Here is a 16,608-nt window from a genome sequence, read left to right as displayed (position 1 = left end):
GGAAAAAAAGACTGTAATACTGTAATCCTTTCTCATTGGTATTTACGAACATTGTTTCCACATAGTACCCTACAGAGCAGTGGTAAAGAATTCTACCCTTCCATGTCCAGGATCCTGGTCATTTTATGTTCTATCTGATCATTTTTTATACCCAGCTGGTGTCCCAGATCTAAATCAGTCCCAGGGTTAGAGGGAAAGAATAATAAAAAAAGAAGTGGGGCTGCAGATTTTTATTTGAGGGTTATAAAGGGTCCATTCCCGGTTCAATTGTGACTTGCGTTAATTGTTACCCGAGGTAACGGGCTGTAAAATCAGCCATTTCTTACCAGGCGAGACGCTAAGTCTGTCAACAACACAGCGTTTACGTCGAGGTCAAGAGATAAACCCTTGTGAGACAAGTGACCAAACAAAGGCAGGCCTATTGACCGAAGAAAGGCGCCTGGTGACCCCAAGTTGCTCAGTTGCCACTGGCACAAGCCTTTCTCCCTCCATCCTGACTACCAGAATTGGTCCCCTGCTGATAACGGCAGAAGAACTAACAAAGTAACAGCGCGTTGCCTTCCTAGAGGACTCTACATACACACACCCGTGCGCACGCATGCACAAGAAAACACGTTTGCATGCACATGCTCCAATTTCAGAAACACACACACACACATGTACACACACATGAGAGATAAAAAGAGGGACAGAGACAGAGAGAGAGACTGACAGTATTGTAAACAGTAGAGCCTGGGAAAGCACAGGGCTGTGAGCCGCGGCCAAGCCAGCAATGACTCATGCCGCTTTGCCTGCTTCTCAACAAGCACTCCAATGGGTCGTCCCAAATGGCACCAAGTTACCCATTTAGCGCCCTACTTGCACCTGGGTCTATTGGACCTGGGTCCTTTGGCCTCTGGTCGCGGGGTTAGACGATTGGACCTGGGTCCTTTGGCCTCCGGTCACGGGGTAGACTATTGGACATGGGTCCTTTGGCGTCCGGTCACGGGGTAGACTATTGGACATGGGTCCTTTGGCCTCCGGTCAACTGAGGACCACTGGGGTGCCGTTTGCAGGTCTGTCTCGGGCAGCACACTTGTTTCCCGTAGGCCTGGACTGCTTTTGGGTGCCCCAGTGCACCCGTCCGTCCCAGAGTGCACGGCGGATACGAAGGTCCCGCCACAGAAAGGAATGCCCTAATCATATTTCTGCATGTGTCCTGTCCGAACCCGTGCTGACTCTGTATGTTTTCCACAGACCCACGGAGACACCGAACTAAGTCCTCCGCTGAATACAAACTAGAACACCCCCCCCCCCCCCCACTCCGAGAAATACTACTGTTAAAACCATTAGCGGGGTCAAGCAACAGTCATTGTTCATTGCTTCCTATATGCTGTTATTTTCAAGAGGTCGTAGAAACAATAGCGGTGGCCGGTTCTAGCTGTTGTCAGGTGCAGCCAGGGTCCGAGCCACAACAAAGCCAGGTTACAGTATATTCCGCACCCCTGGTGAAACGAACACAGACACACCTGGGTTCAAATGCTACTCGAGATAATGTCAAACATTGTGATTGTGATTGCATGAGTGTGCCTGACCGAATGCACCAATAGAATTTCCTGGAATCCCCCAAACTCTGGCCATCTGACACTTCAGGCAGGCCAAGGGAAATAATAGAAAATACGTCAAATAATATTTGAACCCAGGTCTGAGAAAATTGAAAAAACGATTGGGTCGGAGGCCTTATCGAGATCTAGCGGTCTCCTTTGGAAGTCTGTTTACAGTCCATTGCCTGTATCTCCTGAGCTTGGCTCTTAGCCTACTGCCTGATTCCAGTTTGAAAGTGGCACTGAGAAGGATTGTGAATGTGAAAACAGCTGTGTGAGGAATGTCAGGATTATTCAAGGCACTGCACGCGTGTGAGTATTTCAACAAACATTAAGATGGTATTTGTGTGTTGCTGCGGATTCTTTAGACGTCTCATTTGAGAATAATGAATGAAAAGAAACCATGGCGTTAGAACGTGTTGCACCAATCCTGCAGATTGGGGGTATGATGGAAGCAGGACCATTTCGAAAACATAAAATATGTAAATGTTAATGTCTGACAAATGCCTAGATTGCAATATTTTTTTTAAATTAATGGCTGAACTCACAACACACACACACACACACATTTTGTCTTTTTATGATTGAGAGAATCTAAGACCTAAACCTGACCAAGAAATCCATGTTCCCCATATTTAGCCCTTACGTTAAACTTAAACCCATAACCTAATTTCGATGCCTAAATGTAACCTTGCTCTAACCCTAACCAGTAATACCTAAACATAATAGTAACCCCAATTCCAACACTACACCCGATTGTACGCTTTTTTCACAAAACCTAACTCATAAGCCAGAAATTGCATTGGGGACCTGCCAAAAAAAACATATTTGTGGGGACTTCTGGTAGATAGACATGAATGACAGACACACACAGAGACATACACATGTACAAACACTTTGAATACTTCATTTGAATTCAGCAATCACATTACAGCCTAAATGCTCCAATCATAAAAACATATAGGTACAGGAAGTACCTCCTATGCACCAGCAGGCTGCCCATGACCTCTGACCGACGGCTGTACCTCACTAGTCATTTCGCCTTCGTTTTACAATCTGGGGGCCACGCGCTGTCAGTCACTGAGCATGGCCAAGACAAACACCAGAACTACAAGTCAGTGCCGATACCCCTGGCTCTTGAGGCGTGACACGCGGGGCTGGTATATTTTAGAACCTTGTCAGCTGGGGTCTGCACCATGTAGTCGTTGAATGAGAAGCCCACATCCAAGATGAGCACCTTTCCCTGACCCCCCCCCCCCCCCCCCCCAACAACAATTTCTGGTGTACCGCAAAATAACCTATCATCACGATCAAGCCCGGGGCCCTCTGACAGCATCTTTGTATGTGTGTGTGGTTGGTGAGACCACCTGTCTCAGCTCAGTAGCTGCCTGGTCAACAGGGAGGTCAAGCAGGGCAATGTACCAGTCCTCACATGAACGGCTGCCATTTACCAGATGGGCTAAAGACCTAATTACGTTTGACTCAGCGTGTAAGATACAGAACAGACCCTGGTTTGCTGCATACCAGAAGGCCTGATAGACTGGTAGAAATGGTGGTCAGAACAGTTCAATGACAATGGAACACAGAAAAGTCAGGCCAGTCAGAACAGTTCAACAACAATGGAACACAGAACAGTCAGGCCAGTCAGAACAGTTCAACAACAATGGAACACAGAACAGTCAGAACAGTTCAACAACAATGGAACACAGAACATTTAGAACAGTTCAACAACAATGGAACACAGAACAGTCAGGCCAGTCAGAACAGTTCAACAACAATTGAACACAGAACAGTCAGAATAGTTCAACAACAATGGAACACAGAACAGTCAGAACAGTTCAACAACAATGGAACACAGAACAGTCAGGCCAGTCAGAACAGTTCAACAACAATGGAACACAGAGCAGTCCCATAACACCCAGTACTTTCTATGTGCCAGGTGAGTCTTTGTTTGTTGAGCTGTCTGTGGTCACCCCCACCACACCCCCCCCACACACACACACACACGCACAGCCAGAGTTTGTGCATTTGTGTGTGTGTGTCTGTGAGCGGTCAGTTGAGACAGTGATCCCATCCCCTCTGCTTGACCCCAGGTCATCACATTCACTGCTATCTACTTTCTACTCCCGGACCCAATGGAGTGTGATGGAGCTGGCCTTTTTATTTCACCACCGGCCCTCGCCGAAGCGCCATTTAACACCGCACTAATGACACAGAACAGTTAAGCGTCTGCTTAAAGCCTCTCAAAGCCTCTTAGCTACCAGGCTTGGTAGCACAAGCATTAAGATATCCTCCTTATTAACCACTGATGAGATCAAACGCCCCTCTGTGGGAAACTACGCCACCTCATTTGATGCGCTTACACCAATCAATGTGATACTTTTCAATTAGCCCTTGCATTAACAGCTGCGTCAACTGTGGGCAGTAATAAAGGCTCACTGCAGCAAGCCGATCTATAAATGAAGACAGGTGAGGTGAGGAGGTCAGAGGCAGGGTTGAGAGATTCGGTTTACGGCTCTACAAGCGCCGAGAGTGCTCTCAGACTGAAGAGAGACTATTGTTTGGCCTGGATAAACTCCTGGGGTGGATACCTATCAGACACTGTGCACACACTCAGAGGGGTTTGACTAGTTCTTTCCTCTAAATATGCAGTGTTTACAGACAGCACACACACACACACACAACGTTCCTGTAACCTACTTCCTTATTTCCCTCTGCCATCAAGATTTAGCTTTTCGGCACTTAACCAAATACTAATGGATGACAAACACTGGGCCTAACCTATTAACAACATGCTTGTGTCGAGACAGGTCAATACAAAGGAATGTCATTTATGGATGGTTCTTTCATTTTAATCGAGGGAATGTGGTTCAGGTGTGCAAGTAAGGTAGATGTAATCTACATTATGAAGAATGGATTGAAACAATCTCAGTTTCCACCTAGGATCAGAGATTACAACAAAATCTTTGTAAGGAATAAGAAGAAAATACCGAATATTCCAAACAGGATATCTGGAAAAATAGGGAATTTGGGATAGCCAGAAATGTCAGAAATGTTCAAACAAAAAGATTAGAAATTTTCACCCTATAAGGTCAGACATTTTCAATCAATAATAGAAATGTTTCATCAATCATTGCTTCAAATAGACTGTGGTTGCACCATTACAATATCAGACATTTAAAACTATAAAATCTGACATTTTCAATCAATTAGATCAGATCGTTTTCAACCAATAACATCAAAAATTTCAACCAATAAAATCTGAAATTTCCAATTCATAAGATCCAACATTTTTAACCAATAAGGTCAGACATTTTCAATCAATTACATCAGATAATTGTTATCCAATATAATCACACATTACCAAGAAATAATAGGCCACATTGTCAAGTAGTCAGAGCAAACACTTTAAAACAATGACGTTCTCTACCAGCTATCAGACATACAAAAATATCAGATAATTTCAACCTCTAAGCTAAGCCAATTTCAACCAATAAGCTCAGACATTTTCAACCAATGAAGATCAGTCATTTTCAACTCTATAATGTTTGGCAATCAATTAGTTTATACAAGCCCATATCTATATAGAATAGCACGTTTTGTTATTGGAGAGTTGGGAAATGTCTCCCGGTCCTATGAATGGAATGCTTGTATATGTGTGTGTGTGTGTGTGTATTATAGCCATGTGCTAAATACAGTTTGCATAACCTATAATTGCACTCTAACTCACTGGCCGATCATTAACCCATTAGAACAACAGGTCTCCCATTGGATGGAAGGATAAAACCCTAGAGACTTCTTACTCCCCTGTGTGTCTTTCAGGACTTACAGTAAAGCACACACACACACACACACACACACCTAAACACAAGCACACACACTCTGCGTGCAAATATACCCGGACCTGCGCATGCTGGACAGACAGTCGAGGAGGCGGCCACTGACATGGCGGTGTTGGGAGAACAGATGGATGCGGACCTGTGCATCATACTCGGGTCACGTTCTGAATGAGGCACCGCGGACCAGAACCGACATTCGTCCTCTGGAATTATAAGGTCACTCTTAAACGCGATGCCTTAGACGTCATGTCATTAGGATGTCATTAAGGTTACATGGCTTCTGTTTGTCTTGGCCCAGATCAATCTGCATTGTGCAAAGGCCCTTCATTTCTTCCTCTCTTCCTTTCTGGTATCAAACCCTAAAATAAATGTAAATGCGGATGTTCTCCCAGAATAGAACATGCTTCCTATTAAGTGACCGCTAAACCAAATTGTCTATTACATCTTGAAATGACTTTTACTAAACTACATACAAATACATATGTAGTATATGGGTGTGATTGTTCTTCACGCTGACATTGGCAATGGAGATGGCTGGGTAGGGACTTCTGGGCCTGACGTTACTCTGGGGGATCTGGAGTGAAATTGGGCTGGAAGGAAACCTTCATCGGTCTGACAGACCTGAAGAAGGTGGGGAGGGTTTGTATATTTTCAAAGCAGTACAGCTGTGTATGTGTGTGCGTGTGTGTGTGTGTGTGTGTGTGTGTGTGAGAGAGAGAGAGAGAGAGAGAATGAGAGCAAGAGCAAATGCAGGGATTTGTGGATCTGAGTGTGTGTTTATGAGTGTATCTGTGGGTGTATGTGGGTGGGTGTGAATCTAGTGTGTGTGTGTGTGTGTGCGTGTGCGTGTGTGTGTGTGTGTGAGGACCACCCGTAGGCCGCCCCTCCATCAGCGAAGCCTGGGTTTGGCCTAAATGAGGCCCCTATGTGAGGTGGTTTTGTGGCGGGGACACCTGTGAACTCACAAGTCAGCCGTCACCAAAACCTCAAGCCGGGTTCTGCTTTACGTGGGCGGGGCAGCACAATGACTTCCAGGTTTCTCGTACAGACTAGAAATATATGAAATATATGTTTCATATGTTGGTTGAAGAGCATTTAAAATGAAATATGATGTGTATTATGCTGTTTAAACTCTGTTAAAATGTATGCTGTTAAAACTCTGTCAGAAAAAAAGTATTCCCTATGCAAAACTTTTAATCTCGTTTGGAGCTTGTAGAGACAATTAGGTCTTGGAGTCCATTCCTGCCCCATGTCCCTGTGGGTGAAATATATAGGTGAAGCCCTTTACTGGAGACCCAACTGGATATAAATGGAGGTTCAATCTCTCTCGGCAGTGGTCTCGAGACCTTATCGGGGGTTTGAGGCGTTTTACCTCATGCAGACACCAATAAATCTGTCACCCCAAGAAGATCTGTCTCTCGCCTGCTGGAAGGAACAAATTGTGGCTTTCGGGAGGGGGGGGGGGTGGGGGCGAGGAAGGGCGGGTGAGGAGTGGGGATGAGAGAAGTGACCTGTCAGCCTGCCCCATTTATCATCCGGACAAAATGGCTCCAGCATCTTTTCCGCTGACCAGGGAGAACATCCTGGGGTGAGGAAAAGACACGGAATACTTCGTCCGCATGATTTTGTTTTTCCCTCATCAATATTCCCAAAATGCATTTTGTTTTTAATCTCTCTTGTATTTGCAGCCCTTTAAGGATGATCTTTCATTGCCTACCTTTTTCTCACACTGTGTAATGTGATGATTAGCAACAGTGGCCAGGGAATCTGCTAACATGCAATTTGTATCTGAGAGAAAACCGACAGTGGAAAGTGTGTATGAGGTCACTCGAGCTTTGGAAGTTGGACCTACAGGCTGAATCGTGTGTGGTATTTGCAGAATGTGGTTCTGAGACAACTTCAAGACATTTATTTATAACAGGCCCTGATCAGAAAATGTATGTCTGTGCGTAGCTATTAAAAGTTGGCACGTAACACATCGTATTAATAAAGGACCTCCAAGTTAAAGTGGTCAAATGTCAGATGTGGGGCTGTAGTAGCCAACAACCTGACAGAGAAGACCTCTTGAGACTATGGTTGGCATTTAGAGTTTGGCAGGATTCTAAAAGACATAGACTCACCACCCATGCACCCAAGTTCACACGCACCCAAGTTCACACACTCAAATTATGTGATCGTGTCTTAATTTAATCGAGATATGAAACAATTCTTCTTATTAAATGTAATCTGTTCCTGGCTAAATTGTGGTCATTTTTTGCAGTGAACAAATAATTTATTGTAATTCCGTTCCTGGGCCCCGGAAAAGGCGTTCGGACAAAAATCTTCCTGTGGCTGAATCAAGTGGCCTACCTCCAGTTGCATATCAACTGAGATTTCATTGTGAACTACGGATTGGAACCGTTTCAGCAAAACATCAGTGTTTGGCAGACAGGCTTAAAGAAATCACCAGAGTATTTACAACATGTGTATGTGTAATTCAACAACTTAAGTAAGGAGCTGTTTGCTTATTTTCTCTCGGTTTCTGTGGGACAGCACAATAGAAAAGCCCAGTTTTTGTTTAGTTAAATGAGTTCCAACTGCACTCTCATATAACCTCTCATGGAAAAAAAAATTCAAGCTGCAAGCAGCGTTTCCGGGTTTCAACTATGTACCCCCACTGTCCCACAACGGAGGCATATTAGACATGTTCCCATATTTCGCTCCTCTTCTACTTTATAAAAGATCTCATCAATGAACAATGAAAAAGTAATGCAATAGGTTTTCAATGTAGTTTTCAAAATGGTAAACTAGGTTATGTACCTCAAAACACTAGTCCTCCAGAACTGTTGGTCTGATCCCCATTAAAACTTTGTACGTAGCATCCATTTGCCCAGTAAATGCTATATTTTCCGGCAACGATCTAGCGAAAACAATATGGCCGCTATGAGCCAATGGGCTTGAACAAACGTTTTTCCCATACAATAGTGCCACCTTTAGGTTGAAGAAAACCACACTATAGAGATTAGCTGAAGATGGCTCCATCTGAATTTACTTGCCCACGTGGTATCTTACTATCACTGTTCACAAAGTTGTATTAAGATCGGAATATCTATGCTGTATTTATTAGCATTTATGATAGACCCGACCCACATGAAAAGTCATTGGTCAGCAATGGACAGTTTATTTTGTGGGGGGTGTGGGGTAGTTGACTAGAAAATTTAGAAATGGTTTGATTGTTGTCCATATATGCTATGTGCAGAGTTACGTGCAGATGAGTTACTTTCCCTGGGGAGTGGATATTTAGCTAGGTGTTTTCAAGAAATTAAAAAATGGCAGAAATTCATCATGGTACAATTTATGGATCCTCGAGGCAAATGTGTTCCTTGTGCGGAGGGGGACCAATGTACTAAACGTTAAAATACTAAATGTCACGTGGGTGAAGGATGTGAGTTTTCTAAAAATGTCCCAGCATTGCGCTTTTTATAGCGCCACCTTGTGGCCAAGTAACATGGAATACCCATTTCTTTGCCTTTTAATTAAGTCTAATCTCATCAAATTCACCATACATGAGAACTTGTACTACTCAGCTACTACACCAAACTTAATAAATCACAACAGGTACTACCTTTAATCACTACTCAGTTAAGTGAAATATTAGTTACTTGAAATATTCATTGCAGCAAATGAGAAATAACTTTATTCTATTTGTATAGTTTTTTCTCCCTATTTTGCTTCACTTCACTTATCCTTTAAACAGTTAATTTCGTTGGAATAATTAAAATGTCTGCTAATACAGCTCTTTGAATTATCACAAATTCAGGGGTTACACAAAAACAGAGGTCTGTAAAATTGGCTAGATATTGCATGTAACATCAGCGTGACACTAATGTACAGTATACGTTTATCACGTACGTATATAGTGTACATATACTTTGCCTGTAACGTTCACACCACCACGCAATGAAAGGCAGATGAAGCTGTGGTATCCCAAAGTAAGAGTGGAGTCACGCATCCAGTCCGGCACAACCCACTCCCCCGATGATGAATTGGCAATCCACCAATGGCTGTCAATAAAAACCATATACAGGAAATAAACCAAACCTGTTTTCAGTGGCAGGTGTCTGAGCAGATAAATCATCGTAACAGACCATAATAAATGGATCATGCTTCTGTGTTTTTAAACCCAGTGGCAGCTGTATTGAATGGGGAACCTTGTGTGTGGGAGAAAATAGGCCTTTATTGATCAGAAACAAGCGAGGGGCGGGGGGGGGGGGGGGGGGGGGGTTGGTGGCGGGGAGGATACACAAGCCTGACATCCAGGAAAATGATGTTCTCACCTGATTTTTTTATAGACTCCCCGGCGCTGTAAATTCAAATGGTGGAGCTTGTTTTAAATAGACGGCGCGCTAATGACGCCATTAGACAAAATATGCTGTGAGTGTGTTTATGTGTGTGTGCTCACTTCACAAAGCCGCTCTATTCATCGAGGGGACGGCGTTACACGGCGGCTATGATTTCAGGCTATAGTAATATTAAACTGCCATTCGGCGTGTCAACATGTCTCTTTCTGTTTCACAGTGTGAAAACCGATACCGAAGTTTTTTTTTTACAAAAACGCCTCCCATCCTTGCCCGTGTTCGTTTTCCAGAATGGTGGTGATTGAAATAACAAAAAAAACGTCCACATTTATTTGCCCAGTCTTTCTTGCCAGACGCAAATTCCGAAAAGGATTTCTGTCTTTTTTTCCTCCCCTCGTTCTAACTCCGGTCCTGCACGGAACAACGAGTTACAGACTGGGTCCGGGACCAATTTAAACACGCCGGGTCCGCAGCTGAACGCTGGCTGCAGCGGTGTGGTCTCCAAAATACTTTGTCTGTGGCCAGACAATTAAGGATTTAGGTGTGGCGATAGGAAGAATGTGGAAACTGTATCCATGCGGCCGGGGGAAAGCCCACACCCTTACTTCTGCTGGAGTCTGGGCTTCCTGCAAATGCCTCACTCAGCCGAGACACCAACCAGCCAGCCGGCCAGTCAACTAGTCAGCCAGCCAGTCAGGGCTTAGCTTCGTTCTTCCGCTCTCTTTGGACTATACCTCATAGGAGAGAGGACTCCAGTATACCCCCCCTCCCAGTACCCCCCCACACCACCTCTGTAACCTGTGGGACACCAATGGGAACCTATCCGTCAAAGCAGATGACATTCGACCCTTCCTGTCGGGAAGACTTGTTTTGCACTGTACGCAACTCTATAGTGCCGTCCATGTGTCTCACGGTTTATATCTCGGAGAAAATACTGACGTTTTGTTCTTTTCTGTGTCCTGTTCGTGGGAAGCGGGTCTAAGATTGGGTGTTCTCCTGGGGAATCTGGCTTTATTTGGAAGTTTTTACAAAAAATAAATGTGGAATTGATGATTATAGTAAAGAGTGTCTGGTTGGTGCCTTCATGGTTTTAAAACACACACACACACACGTGTGCATGCCTTCTTCATACACCAGATGCCTCCCTGTGTCTTTAAGGTTACATATGTATGTTAATATCAATATTTCAGTCTGACATCAGTTGAATATTTCAGGATCTAATCAGATATATATATATATATATTTTATTTTTGTACCTGAATTAGGACCTATAATGTAACCATAACTTGTATTAACAGTAGAAATATGAAAATGCATATATATATTCATACATTAAATGACTGTAATTGCTGTGTTCACTCGTCGTCATCCACAGTGACCTGTGAACTTTCACAAACAATGCAACGTGCCAAGTAACTGATGATTCATGCGTGTGCTATTACATCTAAATTCATTACTAAATTATATAAATGACTATGGATGAGACAGGATCAAAGCTTGACAAATGGTGCCCACCGCCGTACAACATCACTGCCCAGATGGAGACCAGAGAGACAGGGAGAACCAGATAGAGCCATTCCTCAGATTAAGTGACGGGGCCTGACTGGGACTGAGATGGGCCCTGTGGAAATGATCCTGTTTACCTTGACTTCCAGCACGCTTCAGATCCCAGCAGGTGATATAACTCTCCCCGGCAAGCTGTCTGCCTGTCCACCCGTCTGTCTGTGTCCACCCGTCTGTCTGTGTCCACCCGTCTGTCTGTGTGTCCACCCGTCTGTCTGTGTCCACCCGTCTGTCTGTGTCCACCCGTCTGTCTGCGTCTCCCCGTCTGTCTGTGTCCACCCGTATGTCTGTGTCCACCCGTCTGTCTATGTGTCCACCCGTCTGTTTGTGTGTCCACCCGTATGTCTGTGTCTACCCGTCTGTCTGTGTCCACCCGTATGTCTGTGTCCACCCGTCTGTCTGCGTCTCCCCGTCTGTCTGTGTCCACCCGTCTGTCTGTGTCCACCCGTCTGTCTGTGTGTCCACCCGTCTGTCTGTGTCTACCCGTCTGTCTGTGTCCACCAGTCTGTCTGCGTCCACCTGTATGTCTGTCCGCCCACCCGTCTGTCTGTGTGTCCACCGGTTTGTTTGTACACCTGTCTGTCTACCTGTCTGTCCACCTTTCTTTGTATTATTAAGCAGTTTCAGCTGGGTGTGTTGATCCAGCATTAATATTATTTGTAGTATCAGGCGGTTTCAGCTGGATGTGTTGATGCAGTATTAATATTATTTGTAGTATCAGGCGGTTTCAGCTGGATGTGTTGATGCAGTATTAGCATTATTTGTAGTATCAGGCGGTTTCAGCTGGATGTGTTGATGCAGTATTAATATTATTTGTAGTATCAGGTGGTTTCAGCTGGATGTGTTGATCCAGTATTAATATTATTTGTAGAATCAGGCGGTTTCAGCTGGATGTGTTGATGCAGTATTAGCATTATTTGTAGTATCAAGCGGTTTCAGCTGGATGTGTTGATGCAGTATTAATATTATTTGTAGTATCAGGCGGTTTCAGCTGGATGTGTTGATGCAGTATTAATATTATTTGTAGTATCAGGCGGTTTCAGCTGGATGTGTTGATGCAGTATTAGCATTATTTGTAGAATCAAGCGGTTTCCCTCACATGGGGAAGTGACACACAACAATGTTTAAAATTAACATGAACAGTAAGAGTAGTAACCAACTGTCAATGTGAATCCGAAGAGCTTTATGTGCATAGATGAGACAATGAATCAACAACAGCAATAAAACACTAACAATCACAGGCAGACAAACACGAGACACGGGCAAAAATAGTGACGCGTATACAGACAAACAGACACACACACATGCACGCACGCACGCGCGCACACACACACACAGACACAACCACAGACACACCCATGGAGACAGGCAGACAGGCTCGGGTCTGTAGCCTGGAAACTGGGAGGCTGAGAAGAAGGCCTGGGGGTTGAGGGGATTTCCTGACGCCCCTGCATCAATCCGTTTAACATGTCCTCCTGTTTTACTATCAGTCCACAGGGTTCTCCCCCTCTCCCTCCCCCACTCCCCCCCAGTCACTTCTCCCCAACATAAAACACATCATCATGTCCTCTTCTGCTCTACAGCTTGCAAAGACGTTGACGAAACGTCAGGGGTGGTGGCGGGCCAGGGAGCAGGAGGCGTGTGTAAGGAGGGTGTGTCCATCCCCCAATCCTTCAATCCTAGCCTCCCCCATTTTACTTTCTGCAAAAGACTGGCCCTTCTCAAGGATACATCAACCTCTTCAAAATTACATTATTTATTTTGTGTTAGGAAGGATTTGGGCGGTATTTGGCGGTACAAAACAAAACGTAAAAAAATTGGTTTATAAAAAAAGCGTGACCGTAGAATGACAGCAAATAGGTTCCATGCGATATTTATAGCATTTCTTGAATGTGATATTTTTATTATTTGCAACCAAATTAAGCTGGTTGTGAAACATTTGCTGAATTTTGAAATTGCATCCAGAGTCTGGTTATGGATTTTCACAATACCAGCTACAAAGCTTTTTTAAATAAACTGCTAAGTAAATAAACCAATATTTTGGACAACTTACTCACAGTTTTGTCTTAATGATCTCACAGAGCTGATCTAATTACAATATGACTTCTAGGACTAACATTGTATTGGTACATTGTCAAGTCAAACTGCCAAACATGTTGTGAAGGTAGGGAGAACAATGTCCACTGTAAAAGCATGTTTTACTTCTTTTTCCACACAGAGCTGTGCTCGCCATTCAGAATCGCATCTGTACCCATCTTTACAGCTGTCAGGGCATTGTGGTCAGGTGTCCCGTGTTGTGGTCAGGTATCTGGAGGTGAGGTCAGGTGTCCCGTGGTGTGGTCAAGTGTCTGGAGGTGTGGTCAGGTGTCTGGAGTTGTGGTCAGGTGTCTGGAGGTGTGATCAGGTGTCCCGTGGTGTGGTCAGGTGTCTGGAGGTGTGGTCAGGTGTCTGGAGGTGTGATCAGGTGTCCCGTGGTGTGGTCAGGTGTCTGGAGGTGTGGTCAGGTGTCTGGAGGTGTGGTCAGGTGTCCCGGGGTGTGGTCAGGTGTCCCGGGGTGTGGTCAGGTGTCTGGAGGTGAGGTCAGGTGTCCCGTGGTGTGGTCAAGTGTCTGGAGGTGTGGTCAAATCTCTGGAGGTGTGGTCAAGTGTCTGGAGGTGAGGTCAGATGTCTTGAGGTGTGGTCAAATCTCTGGAGGTGTGGTCAGGTGTCCCGTGGTGTGGTCAGGTGTCTGGAGGTGTTGTCAGGTGTCCCGTGGTGTGGTCAGGTGTCCCGTGGTGTGGTCAGGTGTCTGGAGGTGTTGTCAGGTGTCCCGTGGTGTGGTCAGGTGTCTGGAGGTGTGGTCAGGTGTCTGGAGGTGTGGTCAGGTGTCCCGTGGTGTGGTCAGGTGTCTGGAGGTGTGGTCAGGTGTCTGGAGGTGTGGTCAAGTGTCTGGAGGTGTGGTCAGGTGCCTGGCGGTGTGGTAAACAAACTAGCATGCATTGATATTAACTGCTCATGTGTGGTTCTCTTCATTGGTTGATGAGGAATTGACTGCTGGTCGTCTTGTATTTTGGGACATGATACTGCAAAGAAGAGTCCCAGATTAACTTTAACTCTCCATCTTCCTGGAGAGCTAATGATCTGTCTGTTTTTATTGAAACCCTAATAGTGAACAAGCTGAATCAGTTATATGTGGGGTTGGAGTAACCAACCAATGACATGGTTGCTCTCCAGGAACAGAGTTGGAGTTAAAACCAACAGGAAGGTATTTCTCCAATTACAGGGTTGGAGTTTAAACCTACAGGAGGGTAGATCTCCAGGAACAAGGTTGAAGTTAAAACATAAAGCATGGTAGATCTTCCGAAACAAGGCTGGAGTTTAAGCCTACAGGAGAGTAGATCTCCAGGAACAGGGTTGGAGTTTAAGCCTACAGGTGAGTAGATCTCCAGGAACAGGGTTGGAGTTAAAACATACAGGAGAGTAGATCTCCAGGAACAGCGTTGGAGTTAAAACATACAGGAGGTTTGATCTCCAGGAACAGGGTTGGAGTTAAAACATACAGGAGGTTTGATCTCCAGGAACAGGGTTGGAATTAAAACATACAGGAGAGTAGATCTCCAGGAACAGCGTTGGAGTTAAAACATACAGGAGGTTTGATCTCCAGGAACAGGGTTGGAGTTAAAACACACAGGAGGTTTGATCTCCAGGAACAGGGTTGAAGTTAAAACATACAGGAGGTTTGATCTCCAGGAACAGGATTGGAATTAAAACATACAGGAGGTTTGATCTCCAGAAACAGGGTTGGATTAGGGTAAATCTACAAAAACAGGGTTCGAGATCACTGCTCAAGAAGATGATTATGTAAATATCTTATTTCCGTACCTCCACAAGATCAGACTGAGCATTTCAAAGGCCAACAGAGGCTCAGGAAGATAATGAATGAAAAATGTACTGTATATATTTTAGAGTTCAATATCCATTAAATAAACACACCCAGAGTAATTTAGTGGACTTTTCGTTCTTCATTCTAATTGGAAGTTGACTGAGAACACATTCTCATTTACAAAATTGACATGGGAGTAATTACGATTAACTTCTTCGCTCAGGGACAGACCTACAGATTTTCTACCTTGAAGGCTCTGGGATTGGATCTAGCAATGTTTTTGGCCACAGGTTTAGATCCAAAACTGCAAAGGGCTAACAGCTGCAACCTAAAACCATGCTGTGATGGTTTAAAAATAAATTGTCAAAGATCATATTGGCACTTTAACATCTCAAACTGTTACAGACTATCTACTCGATGGTGGCACAAAGACATTTCAGTACTTTGCCAAGTGAGGCTGACTGCCTGGAAAACAACGGACCTCCTAAGGACCTTTGAACAACTCAGTCTTGTTCACAGCTTATATACACCTCTTTCTGATACCTCAAGCTAACACTAGTCCTCTGCAGCCTTGTCGTGGTTTTGTCCAACAGGAAGCACTTGTCCTAGGTAACCATACACAGAATATTCCTATCACTGCATGTGTTGTTTCATTAAGGGCAGACATCACTGAGTATTTTGTATGTACATTACCTTGTTTCCAATATGTTAAAGAGTGGCTGATGATTTAAATTGATTTTCTCCTTAGGTCCAATATTTCCATATCGTAAAAGTGATTATGTGTATTGATTTGTAATTATTTCCACCTGCGGTTGGTCAGTGTGTGTCTCTGATTCAGGCTGGGAGTCCTCTGAGGGAGAGCGGGGGGAGAGAGCGGGGGAGAGAGCGGGGGAGAGCGGCTGTGGCACGGCTGCCTCAGCGTCCTGAGCCTAGCCTGGGGTGATATGGTTTCCTCAGGAAATATCTGTGGAGCTAGCTAGCATAGCGCAGCCTCCGGCGAGCAGCCAGGGGGGGAAAGGCCTGAGATCAGCCCCAGGAACAGACTCCAATCCTGGGGGAGGGATCCTGGCAAGGGGGGCCCAACGTGGATAACCGTCATAGATTATATGAGCGTTTCACAGCACTATCTGAGCTTATTTCCTTAGAGCAATGCAGACAGAATTAAACAGCACATAAAATTTTTTTTAAAAAAGCTTATGCTTTATTTATATAGAATATTATATTGGAATTTGAAAATGAAGTCCAACTTTTTTATAGCACATTTCTGACACTGAGTGCATTTTTAATTGCACAACATGTCAGATAGATTAGGACTTTTTATACAGTCATGATAAGTAAAATATGTATGTATAGCTAAAAAGAGTTAAAACAATGGTTGATAGAACAATGGAGCAAAGGAATAAGAAAGGGACGTGAACAAATTA

Source organism: Esox lucius, chromosome 8 (genome assembly GCF_011004845.1).
Source record: "Esox lucius isolate fEsoLuc1 chromosome 8, fEsoLuc1.pri, whole genome shotgun sequence".
NCBI classification, from domain to species: Eukaryota; Metazoa; Chordata; class Actinopteri; order Esociformes; family Esocidae; genus Esox; species Esox lucius.
Note: the sequence above shows the minus strand (reverse complement) of the source record.